General features: G+C 47.6%; 1 protein-coding gene across 1 annotated transcript in view; it reads right to left on the bottom strand.

Annotated features, from left to right (window-relative positions):
* Positions 1-17,605, bottom strand: part of LETM1 (leucine zipper and EF-hand containing transmembrane protein 1) — a 733,094-nt gene that overhangs the window by 634,057 nt on the left and 81,432 nt on the right. The gene's annotated exons all lie outside the window — the stretch shown is intronic.

Below are 17,605 nucleotides of genomic sequence, written 5' to 3'. Positions count from 1 at the left end.
AGGCATTGTCTCGGGTCCACATGACCCACTCCATAGTTTGTCTTTCGCAATCTGTTGTTTGATTACAGCAGGCCTCCGTTCTCGGATCCCCGCGACGTGTGCTCTGCATCCGCCTTTGGCCACGAGCTGTGTTTGTGCCAGTAGAGGTCGAGGCGCTCTGTACTGGCCCTCCCCCCCTCTCCTAGGCGCTACAAGCGAACACGGAGTGGGGTTGCGTGGATCCTGGCGTGGAAGCATTGCTTCCGAATATCTGTTCACGCCTGCAAATCATGACACAAACCTGCTGTGCTGTCTTCATCTGCTAGTTTCAAGCCAGCACGAAGTTGTGTAAACCTAAAAGTCAATACGGAATCTCGGCAGGACTGACGCAGCCGTTCACACTTATGAGGTCGATAAGACCAGTGCTCCACTGCACTTTTAGTGCGCTACATACGTGTACTAATTCCTATTACCTTGGATCGACCCAGAGTGTCTCGTGCCATCCCTTAGGCTCCAAACACGCAAAGGCTAAACATGAAACTACACACAGGCTCCTTGTTTCTACTTTCTGCGCTACATCCCTACATACATGTAACTTATATATTGTTTATATATTATGCTGCTTGCTCAAACATATTGCTAAATTGAATGGCATAATACAAAGAATAGTGTCACTTTTTTATTTGGTCATGTCTGCTAATGTCATCATATACTAAAGAGGCATTGCTATGGTGAAGCTACCGCTTTGGATGTTTATTCTCGCACGAAAGTCTATGGTTTCAAAAACCATGTTTTTGCAGCATATCTGACACCAGTTTTTCTTTTGTCCCGGATGCTGGGTCCCCAAACGTGGAACTCTTCCTTTACGTATATAAGGACGCTGTGGGATTTTATGGCATTAAAAGCCTTTAGTTCTTAGTGTTCAGCTGGGGTCCGGTGTGTCTTTTCTTTTTAACCAGTAGGAATTGTGCAGATTTGTCATCACTGGTTCAAGTTTTGACAACAGCTACTCAAATACTTTGAAGAAAGTCACATTTGATTTCGATTTCATGTTCGAACAGATTCTCGTGACATGGACCACCCGACCCACTTGAAACCATCTGTAACTGGTCAGCTGGTATTTCAAGCAGGTCGCTCACGGGCTAACCGTTTAAATCGCAATTACAATCTCTGTGTTGTTAAAATCTCCGAGCTCGCTATTTGCCGCAAGACATTTTATTTCCAAGCACTGGCTGCCTGTCCACAGCCCCTGCTCGCCCGTGGGAGCAGGCCTGACCAGGAAGGCTTCTGCGGCTAATCACTCTAGAATGCATTTTATTGAGTTATGGGCCACGGTCCAGAGAGGGCTGGGAGCAAGGAAGCTGCCTCGCCCCCGTGTCTGAAAGACTCCATGCTGGAAGTTCTGAGTCAGCCTGCCCCTTCCTCCTCTCAGGACAGAGGGTCCCCGCGGCGCACTGTCAGGGGCCGCCGTCCACCAACAATAGGTGGAAAGTGGGGGGCTGCATTTCCATCGGCGTGGGGGAGGGGAGATCCTTCCACCTCAGCAGCTCTCTCAAATTAGCCAGCCTCCAGCTCAGGCCAAGGGCTTCTGCCCTTTGTCCCAAGGAGAGCCCATATGTACGGCTCCCCCAAAGGCCTGCAGTGGTGACCGCTGATCCCAGGATGCATTGCGAACAGTAGCCAATGACCAGGGTAGCAGATTGCCGGTATGGGTTCCACTGTATTCAAGGGACATGAATAGGACGCAATTATTTACGAGGTTAACAGAGCATTTGTTATTTGCAAATCCAGTATGGTTTGGACATACGCCAAACCACCTCGAATAATAGTGCACAATCCACCGCGTTCTGATTTAATGATAAATACCTGAATCCAGAGAGTACCTTTTTATTAATATATATTTACCCCTACAGCAGATACGCTATATATCTATCTATCCACCTATGGCTACAACTAAGCTTTTATAATGCGAGTTCTAGGCCATCCTATACAAGGCTTCGCAGTTCAGCCCCGCGGCTCATGGAAACACCATAATCATATCGAAAGGTACGACTATGGATTACAGGTGCAGGGTTCTTGGCAGATGCAGTATTGGAGCCAGCCCCTCGTGTTTGGGTACTTTATCGACAACCTCTTGCTGGCACCATTATTAAGCGTCCAGCAAGATCATCGTTCCTGTAAACCCCAGTCTTACCTTTCCAGAGACATCAGGGCTTCTACAGGCTGCTGATATAGGGTCATGTATGTAGTGAACAGTCCGTAGTGCGTTCACCGTGAGCAGGCTTGTACGGATTTCATTCAGTATTAGCGAATTACTCATGGGAGCTGCACAAAAAAACGGAAGTGCCAACCTGTTTATTGTAGTTAACGTATTAAGAAGTTTCCTTGATGCAGACCAGACCAGAAGGAGCGTTACTTACCCGGACTGGCTTGCAGCTGTTTAACGCTGCGTGTTTTCCCTGGGTGTTTAAATGTCTCTGCACGTTTTGTGCAGAAGGATACATTAACCTTTGTTTTTTTCCAGTGAACATATATAGTCTGCAGTCACCACTGTGAAGTTATAGTTAGGAACTAGTTACCATAGAAATAGTTTTTTGGCCTGGTAATAACTTTGGCACCGTTTTATGAATCTTCACAAAACTTTCTAAAAATAAAGTTCATCCACCTCGGCTCCTTTCTGTAACGTTTCATTGTGGTCCATCAAGCAGGGGCCAAGAAAATGAGGTGGGAGTCCCAAAATGCAAATTTCCCATTCTGCAACCCCCTGTAAACAAAACCCTGGAATTCTGTGCGCGCACGCGGTCACAAAGGAGCCCTTTCTGCACTGAGCGGAAATTGAAGGGTCTGCTAGACACACATCGATCTGTCCGAAAATGGACTTTGAAGGAGCCTACTGTAGTCTGTATTTCTACAACTTTTTTTAAACATTGGTGATTTACTTTTTTCAGTTTAAAAAACCACACAGTTTCGTGGTCCCCTCATAGCTTTCAGGCAGTTAGATTTTTTTTCTAACTTTTTGTTTCGCCTGGAGTCTGTAGCTTTTCTACTGTGTCTTATTAATATCTATCCTGGCGCGATCAGCGAGTAAACAATTTTGTGAGCAACGGGGTGAGGTGTAAGTGAGAGGAGGCCCACGTGTGAGTAGGCACAGTCATGAGCCCGAGGATACTGTGAGCAGGTGAGAAGGGATATTGATTGACTGAGTACTGTGATGAGTGATGTGGAGCCCATTACAACTGAGAGGGGGCCACGTGCGTGCAAACTGTGTCAGAAGCATGAGAGTGACGTGTGATCTAGAGCAGGCCCATTTGTCAAAGTGATTCCTTTGAAAAAACAAATGTGCGGAGGGTCAAAAGGGGAAATAATTTATCGACCTGTCAACTCATGCCCCTGTACTCAAGATAAACAACACAGAAAGAGAAGACCAGGTCCGTAAGTGGTGTGCTGTCCTGAAAGGTGAACGCGGATCACACGGATGCATGTGTGAAAAAAAGTGTATGGAGTCTAACTGGGCTAAGAAAATCCCATGGAGGCCTCCACTTCCGCTCGGTTTTGAGCGATGGGTACCGACGGATAGAGCAGGCCTCAATTTCACGAGCCGTTGCCGGGCAAGGTGAGGCTTTCACCCACACAAAGCTGGGAAGAAAATTCCTTTCCTGTCTTCAGTGGACATTGGGGTTCCAAGTTCCGGGTAGATACTGGTCTTCCTCAAATACATTTCACGATATTGATGTAACTAATGTTCTTCTACATTTGTATACCTTTCACTCTGTGTTGCAATAGCATATCATCTTTAAGGTCCTGATGAAAGCTGGAGCAATATCTAGCTGAAACTAGTTGACCACCCTGCACAGCGCCATAATGTAGTCTCACTTACCCACTACTAGGCGTGTTTTTAATTTTGACACCTACACTATTCTCTATAAGCAATTCCTTTATTCTAGGTAGTCAATTTTAGTAAGCACTTTTTCTATAGCACTGCACTTCCTTTTTGTACCTTTTTTTTGTACTATACTTTGAGCATGACTGTGGCTAAATGCGCCACTTTCGCACCGTCACTCGATGGTATGGGCGGTGCATGGAACGATTGTCTATTCCCATATGATGATATGCCGCCACGAGGGTGGTCTGATGTGATTTTCTTAGCCCAGTTAGACTCAATACACTTTTTTTCACACATGCATCCGTGTGATCCGCGTTCACCTTTCAGGACAGCACACCACTTACGGACCTGGTCTTCTCTTTCTGTGTTGTTTAAAGTGATTCCTTTCACAAAGGAGTCAGAGTGCTGATTGCACCCTTCAGTAGCTTAGTATAGTGCTGTACGTGAGCGAGTAGAGACCATGTACAGGTGTGAACTGGCGGTCCCAGGGCAGCGGCGGCCAGGGGCTCCTCCCTGCACCGCCCCAATGCTGTGACTGCTGCTCTCCCGGGGGCGGGGAGTGCGGAGGAGGGTCAGGAGGCAGCGAGAGGAGAGGAGCATCCTGGAGCAAGTGCAGGCGTGGAGCTGCGAGGAGGGACAGCACGGAGGTAAGGAGGGACAGCACGGAGGTAAGGAGGGACAGCAGGGAGGTAAGGAGGGACAGCAGGGAGGTACAGCACAGAGGTAAGGAGGGACAGCAGGGAGGTACAGCACAGAGGTAAGGAGGTACAGCACAGAGGTAAGGAGGTACAGCACGGAGGTAAGGAGGTACAGCACAGAGGTAAGGAGGTACAGCACAGAGGTAAGGAGGTACAGCACAGAGGTAAGGAGGTACAGCACGGAGGTAAGGAGGTACAGCACGGAGGTAAGGAGGTACAGCACGGAGGTAAGGAGGGGCAGCACGGAGGTAAGGAGGGGCAGCAGGGAGGTAAGGAGGGACAGCAGGGAGGTAAGGAGGGACAGCAGGGAGGTAAGGAGGGACAGCAGGGAGGTAAGGAGGGACAGCAGGGAGGTAAGGAGGGACAGCAGGGAGGTAAGGAGGGACAGCAGTGGCTGTGCTTGCTCCCCTGCCCCCTGGTTGTGCTTGCTCCCCTGCTCCCTGGCTGTGCTTGCTCCCATGCCCCCTGGTTCCCCTGCCCCCTCGCTGTGCTTGCTTCCCTGCACCCTCGCTGTGCTTGCTTCCCTGCACCTTTGCTGTGCTTGCTCCCCTGCACCCTGGCTGTGCTTGCTCCCCTGCCCTCCCCTGCCCCCTGGCTGTGCTTGCTCCCCTGCCCCCTGGCTGTGCTTGCTCCCCGGCTCTGGGTGTGTGTGTGTATGGCTCTGGGTGTGTGTGTGTGGCTCTGGGTGCGTGTGTGTGTGTGTGGCTCTGGGTGCGTGTGTGTGTGTGTGGCTCTGGGTGCGTGTGTGTGTGTGGCTCTGGGTGCGTGTGTGTGTGTGTGGCTCTGGGTGTGTGTGTGTGTGTGGCTCTGGGTGTGTGTGTGTGTGTGTGTGTGGCTCTGGGTGTGTGTGTGTGTGTGTGGCTCTGGGTGTGTGTGTGTGTGTGGCTCTGGGTGTGTGTGTGTGTGTGTGTGTGTGTGTCTCTGGGTGTGTGTGTGTGTGTGTGGCTCTGGGTGTGTGTGTGTGGCTCTGGGTGTGTGTGTGTGGCTCTGGGTGTGTGTGTGTGGCTCTGGGTGTGTGTGTGTGTGGCTCTGGGTGTGTGTGTATGTGGCTCTGGGTGTGTGTGTGTGTGTGGCTCTGGGTGTGTGTGTGTGTGGCTCTGGGTGTGTGTGTGTGGCTCTGGGTGTGTGTGTGTGTGGCTCTGGGTGTGTCTGTGTGTGGCTCTGGGTCTGTGTGTGTGGCTCTGGGTGTGTGTGTGGGGCTCGGTGTGTGTGTGTGGGGGGCTCTGTGTGTGTGTGGGGGGCTCTGTGTGTGTGTGGGGCTCTGTGTGTGTGTGTGGCTCTGTGTGTGTGGGGGGTTCTGTGTGTGTGTGTGTGGGGCTCTGTGTGTGGGGCTCTGTGTGTGGAGCTCTGTGTGTGTGTGGAGCTCTGTGTGTGTGGGGGGCTCTGCCTGTGTGTGTGGGGCTCTGTGTGTGTGTGTGTGTGGGGGGGGGCTCTGTGAGTGTGGCTCTGTGTGTGTGTGTGGGTGGCTTTGTGTGTGTGGCTCTGTGTGGGTGTAAATGCAATTGGTCATGCATTTGCGAGCGATTAAGCTATTGGCAATGTAAATGACTATGCCATTTATTTATGATTTAAAAAAAAAAAAAAGTCATGAGCAATGCCAATAGGTCTACCTTTAATAATGCCGAGACCATTGCATTGTAAATGCTTGTTAATAGTATCTTCTTTATAGTATCAACTTTATAAAATAACTAAAGAAACCAGTGAATTTTCTTAAAACAGACATGTTAATTCTTGAAACATTAAAAAGCTACTCTCCTCTCTTCACCACCTCAATCCTAGAATACCTAGAGAGGCAACTAAACAGATGAGCCCAGAAGTTTATTTTGGCGCATCACGCAAGCCTAACCCGGTATGTAAGGAGCACAGTATGAGTTTAGTTCAAGTGTAAATGAACAATTGTTACTTACCTGTAAACAGGTGGTTCTCCAGTATTGGTGTCTTTCATAGATTCAAATGCTTGAATATTCCCCGTCGTCGAAGTGGGAGTCCCACAGTACATAAAATAGCAATAATGGTAATATATATATATATATATATATATATATATATATATATGTAATAACATAATACATAATAAAATAGAGATAATATACACTGAAAAACCTCAACAATGGTTCCTACATAGGAATGCATTATAGAGAGAAAACTCATTTGCAACATAGCAATGTCATTATGTTAGTCCAAACTGCAGCCAATCAGGCTCAAGCACCCTCTAGAACCTTCTCCTCAGAAGCTCAAGCCCTCAGATTTTCGTAGCACAAGTAATAAGAGCGTATGAGGAGAAAAGAGCCTCTGAGGGGAGTAGGGAGGGTCGCATGTGAATCTATGAAAGACACCAATACTGGAGAACCACCTGTTTACAGGTAAGTAACAATTGTTCTTCTCCAGTATTAGGGGTGTCTTTCATAGATTCACATGCTTGAATAGAATAGATAGCAGTAACCTCCTTAGAAGCTGAGATTGCAATAATTCTTAAAATTTGAAAACAATAACATATGGCTTAAAAGCATATAGCAATCTCAAAAGAAATGGAGGAGGGAACAGAGGCTCACCTTATTTAAAAAGATGACGAAGCACTGCTTGCCCCCTTGCGGTATCCGCTTCGTTGATGGCTTCCAAACAGTAATGTCTGGTAAAGGTGTGCCTGCTGGACCATGTCGCTGCCCGACTAATCTGGTGCAGAGGCACCCCAGCAAACAAAGCGGTGGATGACCCCATCGCTCTCGTTGAATGTGCCTTCACTGGACGTTGTAAAGGCTTGCCAGCTTGCTGGTGACAAAAGGATATGGCTGCTGAGAGCCATCTTGCAACTGTCTGTTTTTTCACTGAATGTCCCTTCCGCATCCGTCCATATGCTACAAACAGTTGATCGGATTTACGGAAAGGGGTGGTCCTTGAAATGTAAAATTTCAGACAACGCTTGATGTCTAAAGAATGTAGTCGTTGTTCTGCCGGAGATTTTGGATCCGGGAAAAAAGTCTTTAAGAAGACAGGTTCGTTCAAATGGAAGTCAGTAGGTACTTTCGGCAAAAAAGAAGGATTGGTACGAAGCGACACTCCATCGGGCTTAAACTGTAAATACGGAGGCTTGATCGTGAAAGCGTGAAGGTCACTTACACGACGAGACGATATTAAGGCCAAAAGTAAAGCAACCTTCCAGGTAAGATACTTGATGTCTGCTCTGTGGATCGGTTCAAATGGAGGCTTCATAAGCTGTGACAATACCACGTTGAGGTGCCATGCCGGAGGAGGGCGCCTAATCGGAGGAAACTTCCTGAAAAGTCCTTTAAAGAACTGTCGGATGATTCTGGATGAACAGAGAGACGTTGAGCCATCGTGCCGGAAGCGTGAAATAGCCGCTAGAAAAACTCTCAAGGTGGCATGAGAGAGACCAGACTGAGCGAGGCTCAGAAAGAAAGGCAAAAGCTGCTCCGGAGTTGAGTTGATTGGGTGGATATTGGATGCAGCGCACCAATGACAGAAACGCTTCCACTTTAGCTTGTATGTCTTGATGGTTGATGGAGCTCTAGCAGACGCTAGAATGTCTCTGCATTCTTGGGGCATATTTAAGGTGGCAAATTCAACGTATTCAGGTTCCATGCCGATAATTGAAGCGTGGATGGGTCTGGATGGCAAATTTGACCGTCGTCCATCGCCAGGAGGTCTGGACGTGGATGCAGATGAATGGGTGTGCATTGTGATAGCAGAAGCAGTTCCGAGAACCAAGCCTGTCTGGGCCAACGCGGGCGATCAGCATTAAGTGGCAGGGTTGCCTGAGCATCTTCCACAACGTCCTCGGCACCAACGGGATCTGTGGAAATGCATAAGCAAACAGTCCGCTCCAATCTATGAGTAGGGCATTTCTGCTGGACTCTGGATGGGGATGCCAACTTGCGAAAGATTGGCACTTCCGATACACTGGGGTTGCAAAGAGGTCTATCATGGGACGACCCCAACGGCGGAACACCAGGTCTAGAGTCAGTTGATGTATCTCCCACTCGTGAGTGGATGACGCGGACCTGCTCAGGGAATCCGCAAGGATGTTGGATACCCCCGGCAGATGGACTGCCATCAAAGAAATTTGGTGATGAAGAGCCCAATCCCAAATCCTTTGAGCTAGACGAGACAGTGGCTGAGATCTTGTGCCGCCCTGTTTGTTCATGTAGTGCATGCTGGTGGTGTTGTCCGTTTGAACCAGCACCGACTCCCTCTGCACTACGGGCAAGAATGATTTGAGCGCTAGGAAGATTGCCATCAACTCCAGCCGATTGATATGCCAGGTTCGTTGTGTCGCCGTCCATTTGCCTTTGATGGAAAGGTCCAGGAGATGAGCGCCCCAGCCCTCCATGGACGCATCTGTAGTTAACGTTAGATCCGGAGACTGAGCTAGGAAAGAAATCCCTTTGTCTAGATTGGCTGGTTGTTCCCACCAGAGCAAACTGTTCTTCATGCGGGGTGTGACCGTCACCTGATCGTTGAACGACACCGACACTTGACGCCATTGCAGGTCCAATTCCTCCTGAATAGGACGAGTACGTAACCTGCAATTTGGGATCAGTGCGATACAAGATGATGCCATCCCCAGAAACGACTTTAACGTTCGCACAGAAACGGACTGCTTTGACCTGATGAGTGAGACCAGACGAATTATTTTCTGATGTCGTTCGAGGGAGATGAAGGCTTTTGACAGGTTTGTGTCTAGGATTGCTCCTAGGAAGTTTCTTCTTCGCAGCGGTGTAAAGTGTGACTTCTCCACATTGATGGTTAACCCTAGAGCCTTGAACATTTGTTGGCATAGATGTGTGTCGTGAGCCAGCTGTTGAGGAGATTGGGATTTTAGAAGACAATCGTCCAGATAAGGAAATATCTGAACTCCCTGAAGACGCAGATGAGCCATGACCGGAGCCAGAACTTTCGTGAAGACACGAGGTGCTGATCGTAGGCCAAAAGGCAGGACTCTGAACTGATAGTGATCGTGACCCACTTTGAACCTCAAGTATTGCCGATGTTGATAGATAATTGGCACATGAAAATAGGCGTCTTGCAGGTCTATTGTTGTTAAGAAATCTCCGCTGCAGAGAAGTCGTAAGACTTCCGATAACGTCAGCATGCGGAAAGATTGTTGTTTGAGGAACAGATTGAGAGCTCTCAAGTCCATAATGGGTCGCCACTCCCCCGTCTTTTTGAGAATGAGGAAAAACCTTGAGTAGAAACCTTTCCCTCGCTGAGATACAGGAACCACTTCGACTGCACCCTTTTCTATTAGAAGATGAACCTGATGTTGTAGCTCCTCTAGATGGGGAGGTGGGGGGCCTGAAGGTGGAGAGTGTGGAGGAATCTCTGTTAACTCCAAGGTATGACCCTTGTGCACTATGTCTAAAACCCATTGATCCGATGTTATCAAAGACCACTGGGAGTAAAACTGCGAGATTCGCCCTCCAACTCTCTGCTGAACTTGAAAGTCATTGACGTTTGTTGTTGGAGCCTCTATAGTTAGACTTTCCTCTATAGGGCTTGGACTGCTGCTGACGAGAAGATTGTTGGTTGGAGTAACGCTGGTTCCCTTGATTGTACTGGCGGTACTGGGACTGCCCTCCTCGAGAAATGCCGGACGAGGTGCCTCGTCCACGCGCACCACGAAAAGGCGGTTTCTTGAATTGCAAGGAACCAAGCGACTTTGCCGTGTCGGTATCTTTCTTTATCGATTCCAACGCCTCATCGATGTGAGAGCCGAAAAGCGACTCTCCATCATACGGCATGTCAAGTATCTTTGACTGGATCTCTTGTCGGAACGATGTGGATTTTAGCCAACCCTGGCGCCGGAGCGCCGCAGCACTGGCAAGGATACGGAGAGCAGTACCCGCAACGTCCACAGCACAGTCAATTATTTCTTCTGAAGCCCTTTTTCCATCTTGAAGGATCTGGTGCGCTTCCGCTCTGGTTGTTTCCGGAATCAACGCAACCAGCGCAGAAATGTCTGACCACATTTGTCGGTCGAAACGCCCTAGAATGGCCAAAGCATTAGCGGCACGGACTGAAGTAGATGTCATGGATGAAAAAATTTTCCCAATCGCATCCAAACGTCGACCCTCTCTATCAGGAGGGGAAGTGATAGGAGCTGCAGGGTTACGCGCCCGACGTTGCGCTGCCTGGGTCACCACGGAATCTTGCTTAGGATGCGAGAGCAAGCAAGCAGGCGAGCCAGTCGGGGCCTTATATTTCTTTTCCAATCGAGGGATTTGAGCAGGTAAGGAGTTAGGAGCCTGCATGATCTTCATTCCCTCCTTCCACACAAATTCGATAATTGGCATGGTGTGGACCTGTTTATAAGGCTGGTTCTTAAAGTCATAGAGAAAGCAGTCTTCCTCTCGCTGCACTCTTGGCAATTTGAATCGGTCTGCCGCCTTATCCATCAAATTATGGAAGCTAACGATGTCAACCGGAGGTGAATCACCGGAATCGCCCTGTTGTGGAGAGGGCTTTTGTATTCGATAGTCATCGAATTCTGCCATATCCGGGTCTTGTTCATCACCTGTATCCTGAGGAACTTCTCCTTCCTCCCTTTCCGGCTCTGACTCATCATCCACATCTCGTTGAGAATTAGTGGGGATAGCCGGACGTGGCCAGTCTGCCTCGGAGGAGTTTGCTGAGGTTGAATAGGCAATGTGGTCTCAGAGGTAGCATGGCCCGGGGTACCCTGAGGCGTAGGAGGAAATCTCCTATTGTAATCATCCAACATATGTTGGAGGTTGGAAAACAGCGATACCGGAAAAGTCGCCATAGGAACTTGCACATATTGTTCCTCCGGTTGGTCTTCAACCTCCTCTCCGTCTTCTTCAGAACTAGTGTCCTGACACTTGATAATCAAATCCGATGGACTTTGGGCATCACCAAAAACATTGTCGTCTGCAACGGATTCCGTTTCATGGTCAGTTACCAACAATGGTGAAGGTGGCTGAAGAGTAGGAGGCGGCAACTGGAGAGCAGAGTCCTGGATATTGCTCAAAGAAGACTGCGTAACGACTGTAGGAGCTGAAGTGTCCAAAGGCACTAAGGGCATATTGGCGAAAGACAGTGATCCTGAAGTGGATGCTGCGTCTTCTTGCTGTGTACCAGAAGCTAAAGGCAAAGCTGTCGTCGACGCAGCCGTCGACGTAGATGTTTGAACCGGAGCAGCCGCCGCCGCCGATGATTTAGAGACAGCTGTCGGAGACGGTGATGTCTTGGATGTATTCGTCGACGACGAGTGCTTTGACACAGCCGTCGACGGAGTCTTCGTCGACTGGAACTTCGTCGTCGAATCCTTGGATGTTATCTTCGCCGTCGACGAGGCCTTCGCCGACGGGATAAAAGTCGTCGACGAGCTGGTCGACGGGATCTTCGCCGTCGACGGGATCTTCGACGTCGACGGGACCTTCGACGTCGACGGGACATGCATCGTCGTCGACGACTTCTTCGTCGACGGAAGCTTTTTCGTCGACGATATAATCGGAATCGTCGACGAGACTGAGGAGGTAGAGGCTTTCGTAGTCGTGAAAGCAGTCGACGAAACCCTCGTCGACGACGACGAAGCCGGCGTCGTCGTCACAGTAGTCGTCGACGAAGCCACAGCAGCCAATCTCGTCGATGGAATGGTCGTTGACGAGCCCGTCGACGACCGCGCTGACTAAAGTGTAAAAACACTTGTAGATGCTGGAAAAGACGCCTGAGAGCCAGGTCTCGTGGGCGTAGTCACAGAAGTGACAGTAGCAGTAGGTTTCACTGGGGCTACTGTTAAGGCCAGCTTTTTCTTCTTCAGCAAAGGAGATGGTAACTCCTGAACACTGCCACGCTTTGAAGGGGCAGTTGAAGGACCCGACTGGAAACTCTCTGCATCAGACAAGACTCCTTCCTTGTCCTGAAGGCGCTTCAACCATAACAGAAGACGACCTTCCCTGTCCCTGAGAGTCTTAGCAGGAAAAGTTCTACAGAACTTGCTGTCAGCCACCTTATGTTCGGGATAAAGGCAGTAAATACATTTTTGGTGGGGGTCCTTCTCAAACAGACGCAGTTTCCCACAGGAAGAGCAAGGCCTAAACAAAGACTTCTTACTTGACATCCTGAGGACACAGAAGTAGAAGACAAGAATGAAGAAAACTGAGCAGAGCTCAGGGAGACTCCCTTCACACGACGTGCGGTAGAAAATCTGAGGGCTTGAGCTTCTGAGGAGAAGGTTTTAGAGGGTGCTTGAGCCTGATTGGCTGCAGTTTGGACTAACATAATGACACTGATATGTTGCAAATGAGTTTTCTCTCTATAATGCATTCCTATGTAGGAACCATTGTTGAGGTTTTTCAGTGTATATTATCTCTATTTTATTATGTATTATGTTATTACATATATAAATATATTAGCATTATTGCTATTTTATGTATCGTGGGACTTCCACTTCGACGACGGGGAATATTCAAGCATGTGAATCTATGAAAGACACCCCTAATACTGGAGAAAATATAGATAACAGACTCAGAGTCTCACTAGTTTTTGATTTTTCACTCACACAGGCACCACACGTCCTACCTGAATAAAGCCCTGCCCTGATGAAGACCTTTGTATAAATGTATTCCTTTGGTCCCCACATTTAAAGGTCGAAACGCGTTGGCTCTCACCATCGAGAGGTTAAGAGCAACCGAGGAAAAAGATCACGCCCGACTTTAGGTGTCTTGAGCTGGACTTAATAAAGCTTGAGATTTGAGTTTGAAAATAATTCTCTGACATCTTCAGGACCTATAGAATAGATCTTACTGAGGACAAAATAAATTAAGTCCTAATATTGAATGCAAAACAGTAGGACTTCTAAGTTGTGTTAGGAAGCTCATCCCTTTGACAACTTTGCAAGAATCATCATTATAGTTAAGGTGAAAATCATTTGTGGTCATTAGTAATATACATGTATGTAATGTAAATTGTGTTTATGTTAATTGGTTTTTGATTTGTCTTGAAAAGAGTCTGGTTTACACAAAAACACAGAGGTGTACGTTTTAATGTGTTAATGTGTAAGGAGACTGTATTTCAAAAATTGAAAAAAGAATTTAAACAATGAATGCAGCCCAGTGTTCATAAAAAGGACTACTGAGGCATAAGTATAGTTTTATTAATGGTTTCAGAGGCACTTGCTTGTGTTGATGAACTTAGTTCAGTGCACCAACACTTGAGTTTGAAAGTACAGGTTGTTGCAGCCCCACACCTTTCCACTCAATACATAGTTGATGTGATGTATGTGCTTTCTGGGTTACTACCGCCTTGTACTAAGAAATAAAGTGAATTTTATTGTTATAATCTTGGTAGGTTATAAGCAAATAAATGAAGGGTGGTGTGAAAAAACAAGCACCTTCTCTTTTATGTATTCGAAATAATTTTGGGGGGAAATTGTAAAATACCCCTCACACTTTGAAATCTAATTCAGTGTCATGCTTCATCATTGGGGTCTTCCCATACATCTACGGGACGGGGCGTGCTACCACTTACGTAGACGCGGGAGCACTTTTATTTGTGATTGGTGATTATGTGTAGTGCGTGGAGTGGTAGGGTCATGAAAGATCTGGGAAAATAGTTAAAAAATGTCCTGACTAGTGGAAAAAATAATTTTACTGCCTTCCCTAGCTTGAAATAGTAAAAATGGGGAGGTGTTGATGGTGTACTAGAATGAGTCACTGTCTACTGGGTCGACATGTTTCAGAAGCCATCCTCTTGGCGCACTCAACCAGGAATTACATCTTCGTTGTTTCGGCGAGCCACAAAGAGGTAATTCCTGGTTGAGTACGCTAACTACAGCATTGTCTGACCAAAGGCGCCTTTAACCTATCGTGTTAGCTCGTGGGGCAACAAGGTTATTACAAAGATAGATGTGCTAAAAGTATACTATTGGTTATACCTTTAGATCGCCTCAGTAAGGCGCAAAATGAACAGTACCTTTTGACCGGCAGGCATAAGTACAATATTATTATATCACCTATGAAGGTGACGCAGGGGTCCTTTTTTGGTCCTGAAGAAGAAAACCAAGGGGATAGCTTCTAATACATGTCGGGCCAGTAGACAGTGACTCATTATAGTACACAATGTACACCTACCCATTTTTTACTATTTCCAGCTAGGCAAGGCATTAAAATTATTTTTTCCACTAGTCAGGAAATTTAAAAACTATTTTCCCAGATCTTTCATGACCCTACCACCCCACGCACTAAACATAATCACCAATCACAAAAGTGCTCCCACGTCTACGTAGGTCGTAGAATGCCCCGTCCCGTAGAGGGACGGGGCCTTCATTTATTTGCTTATAACCTACCAAGATTATAAAAATAAAATTCACTTTATTTCTTAGTAAAAGGCGGTAGAATCTTTATGTTGTACAACAGTATTTAGAGGAGGATGATTCTACCGCTTCCCTCTTCACCCAACCCCACTCTTTCCACCCCCCGCCCTTTGATTTCCTGAATACTTTCTGGGTTACTAACAGCCTCTTAAAAAGTGGTCAAGCATGCAGTAGTAATTCAAACCCAATTTCCTACTTTATACAATCACACACAAGTACTGCACAAAGAAAAATACACTTTATTTTAAAAAGTGCTTTATTTCAACAGTCTCACCCTGTCGCTTAGTACATGACATATCTTTAAAATAGCACTAATGCAGGTCACTAACAATGAGAATAAACATTTCTAGCAAATGGTCATTTGGTAACCTTATACCCTAAAGACTACTTCTATGTGTTATACTATGAGAGCATGTAGTAGCTTAACTTGCATCTAGATTTTATTATGATTCAGTGCACTGCTTCCCTGTTTACAGCAAGAAGCTGTAATTATAGGTAGCCAGGAGAGAGTAGCCAGGAGAGAGTAGTCACTCTAAACGGTAAAAAATCAGCTGTGCTCAGCTCTTCCCCTCTTATGCTTGTCTAGGTGTCAGCGTTCAGCGCATAACTGGATGCTGCAGCAGTACGGTAATGTGGCAGTCTCTTTCAGAATTACAGGCAGTATCATGTGCAATAACCTGGGACACAAAACTCTCCCTATGTGCCCACTTGATGAGCTTTTTATACTGGTACTCACCTAGCATAGGGTATTTTCGAGAAATTTCTGACATATCTTGTATGCATCAATATGCTATCTTTAATCACAAGTATAAACCAGTATGGTAAAAATAGGTTCATTCCAATTACGTTGTTTCTGCTATTTTCATTATCTGACCTTGAAATCTAGATACAAAAGGCACTTGGGTGTCTTTTCAATGTCACTGTCTGGATGAAATTACACTTTCTTCGAATGTTAAGGTCAGACAGCATGTTAGAAATGGGTCTTCTGGTTGGCTAGGGTTTGAAACTAAGCCAGACAGAATCAACCACCCTAGTTAAGATAAAGGTTTTACACATGTAAAATAACCCCAGTCAAGCTTATCCCAGAGGCAATGTGTAAAGCATTTGCACATAAACAGTAACAACGTTACAAAAGGATACCACACCAGAATTTGAACAAGCATTAGAAATGCAATAGGTCTCAGATTTATTTGAGTTAGAGCTAATGGCATTGTAAATGGCAATGTCTTTTAGCCATGTGTTATGGAGTGTATGCATGTGGTGTGTAGTGGAATTATGTGCGTTGGATTGGAATTATAGCAATGGTGACATGCTGCGCTTTAGATGAATATGTATAAGCCATGCCCACTTTGTGGGATTCACTAACACTCTGCAGCGCTCACTCTCACTCTGCACTCACTCTGTACACACTCACACTCTGCAGCACTCACTCTCATTCTGCACTCACTCCGCACTCAGACTCTGCGCTCTCCGCGCTCAGACTCTGCGCTCTCCGCCTCTGCACTCAGACTCTGCGCTCTCCGCCTCTGCACTCAGACTCTGCGCTCTCCGCCTCTGCACTCAGACTCTGCGCTCTCCGCCTCTGCACTCAGACTCTGCGCTCTCCGCCTCTGCACTCAGACTCTGCGCTCTCCGCCTCTGCACTCAGACTCTGCGCTCTCCGCCTCTGCACTCAGACTCTACGCTCTCGGCCTCTGCACTCAGACTCTGCGCTCTCGGCCTCTGCACTCAGACTCTGCGCTCTCCGCCTCTGCACTCAGACTCTGCGCTCTCCGCCTCTGCACTCAGACTCTGCGCTCTCCGCCTCTGCACTCAGACTCTGCGCTCTCCGCCTCTGCACTCAGACTCTGCGCTCTCCGCCTCTGCACTCAGACTCTGCGCTCTCCGCCTCTGCACTCAGACTCTGCGCCTCTGCACTTAGACTCTGCGCTCTCCGCCTCTGCACTCAGACTCTCCGCACTCAGACTCTGCGCTCTCCGCACTCAGACTCTGCGCTCTCTGCACTCAGACTCTGCGCTCTCTGCACTCAGACTCTGCGCTCTCTGCACTCAGACTCTGCGCTCTCTGCACTCAGACTCTGCGCTCTCTGCACTCAGACTCTGCGCTCTCTGCACTCAGACTCTGCGCTCTCTGCACTCAGACTCTGCGCTCTCTGCACTCAGACTCTGCGCTCTCTGCACTCAGACTCTGCGCTCTCTGCACTCAGACTCTGCGCTCTCTGCACTCAGACTCTGCGCTCTCTGCACTCAGACTCTGCGCTCTCTGCACTCAGACTCTGCACTCTGCAGCATGCACCTTTGTGAGTAATGCAGCAGTGTGTGGCGTGCAGTAGTGTGTGGCGTGGTGGTGTGTGTGCCTGGTAAAAGAGTGCACAGACGGCTGGAAGTGTGTGTGCCTAGTAAAATAGTGCACTGATGTGTGGTATTGTGTGGCTGGTAAAAGCGTGCACAGACGGCTGGAAGTGTGTGTGCCTGGTAAAAGCGTGCACTGATGTGTGGTATTGTGTGCCTAGTGGAAGCCTGCACTAATGGCTGATAGTGTTTGTGCCCGTTAAAGGGTGCACTGACAGCTTTAATTCCATTGCTGTGTATTTGAAATGATGCTAGTTTTCTATTACTATCGTGCATGTTGTCTAAACAGCAACCTCGTTGTTAACAGCCTACTTGTAGAGTTACAATTACAAAACAGAAGCAA

This window comes from Lissotriton vulgaris, chromosome 3_2 (assembly GCF_964263255.1).
Source record: "Lissotriton vulgaris chromosome 3_2, aLisVul1.2, whole genome shotgun sequence".
NCBI lineage: Eukaryota > Metazoa > Chordata > Amphibia > Caudata > Salamandridae > Lissotriton > Lissotriton vulgaris.
This window is presented reverse-complemented; position numbering and strand designations above follow the sequence as displayed.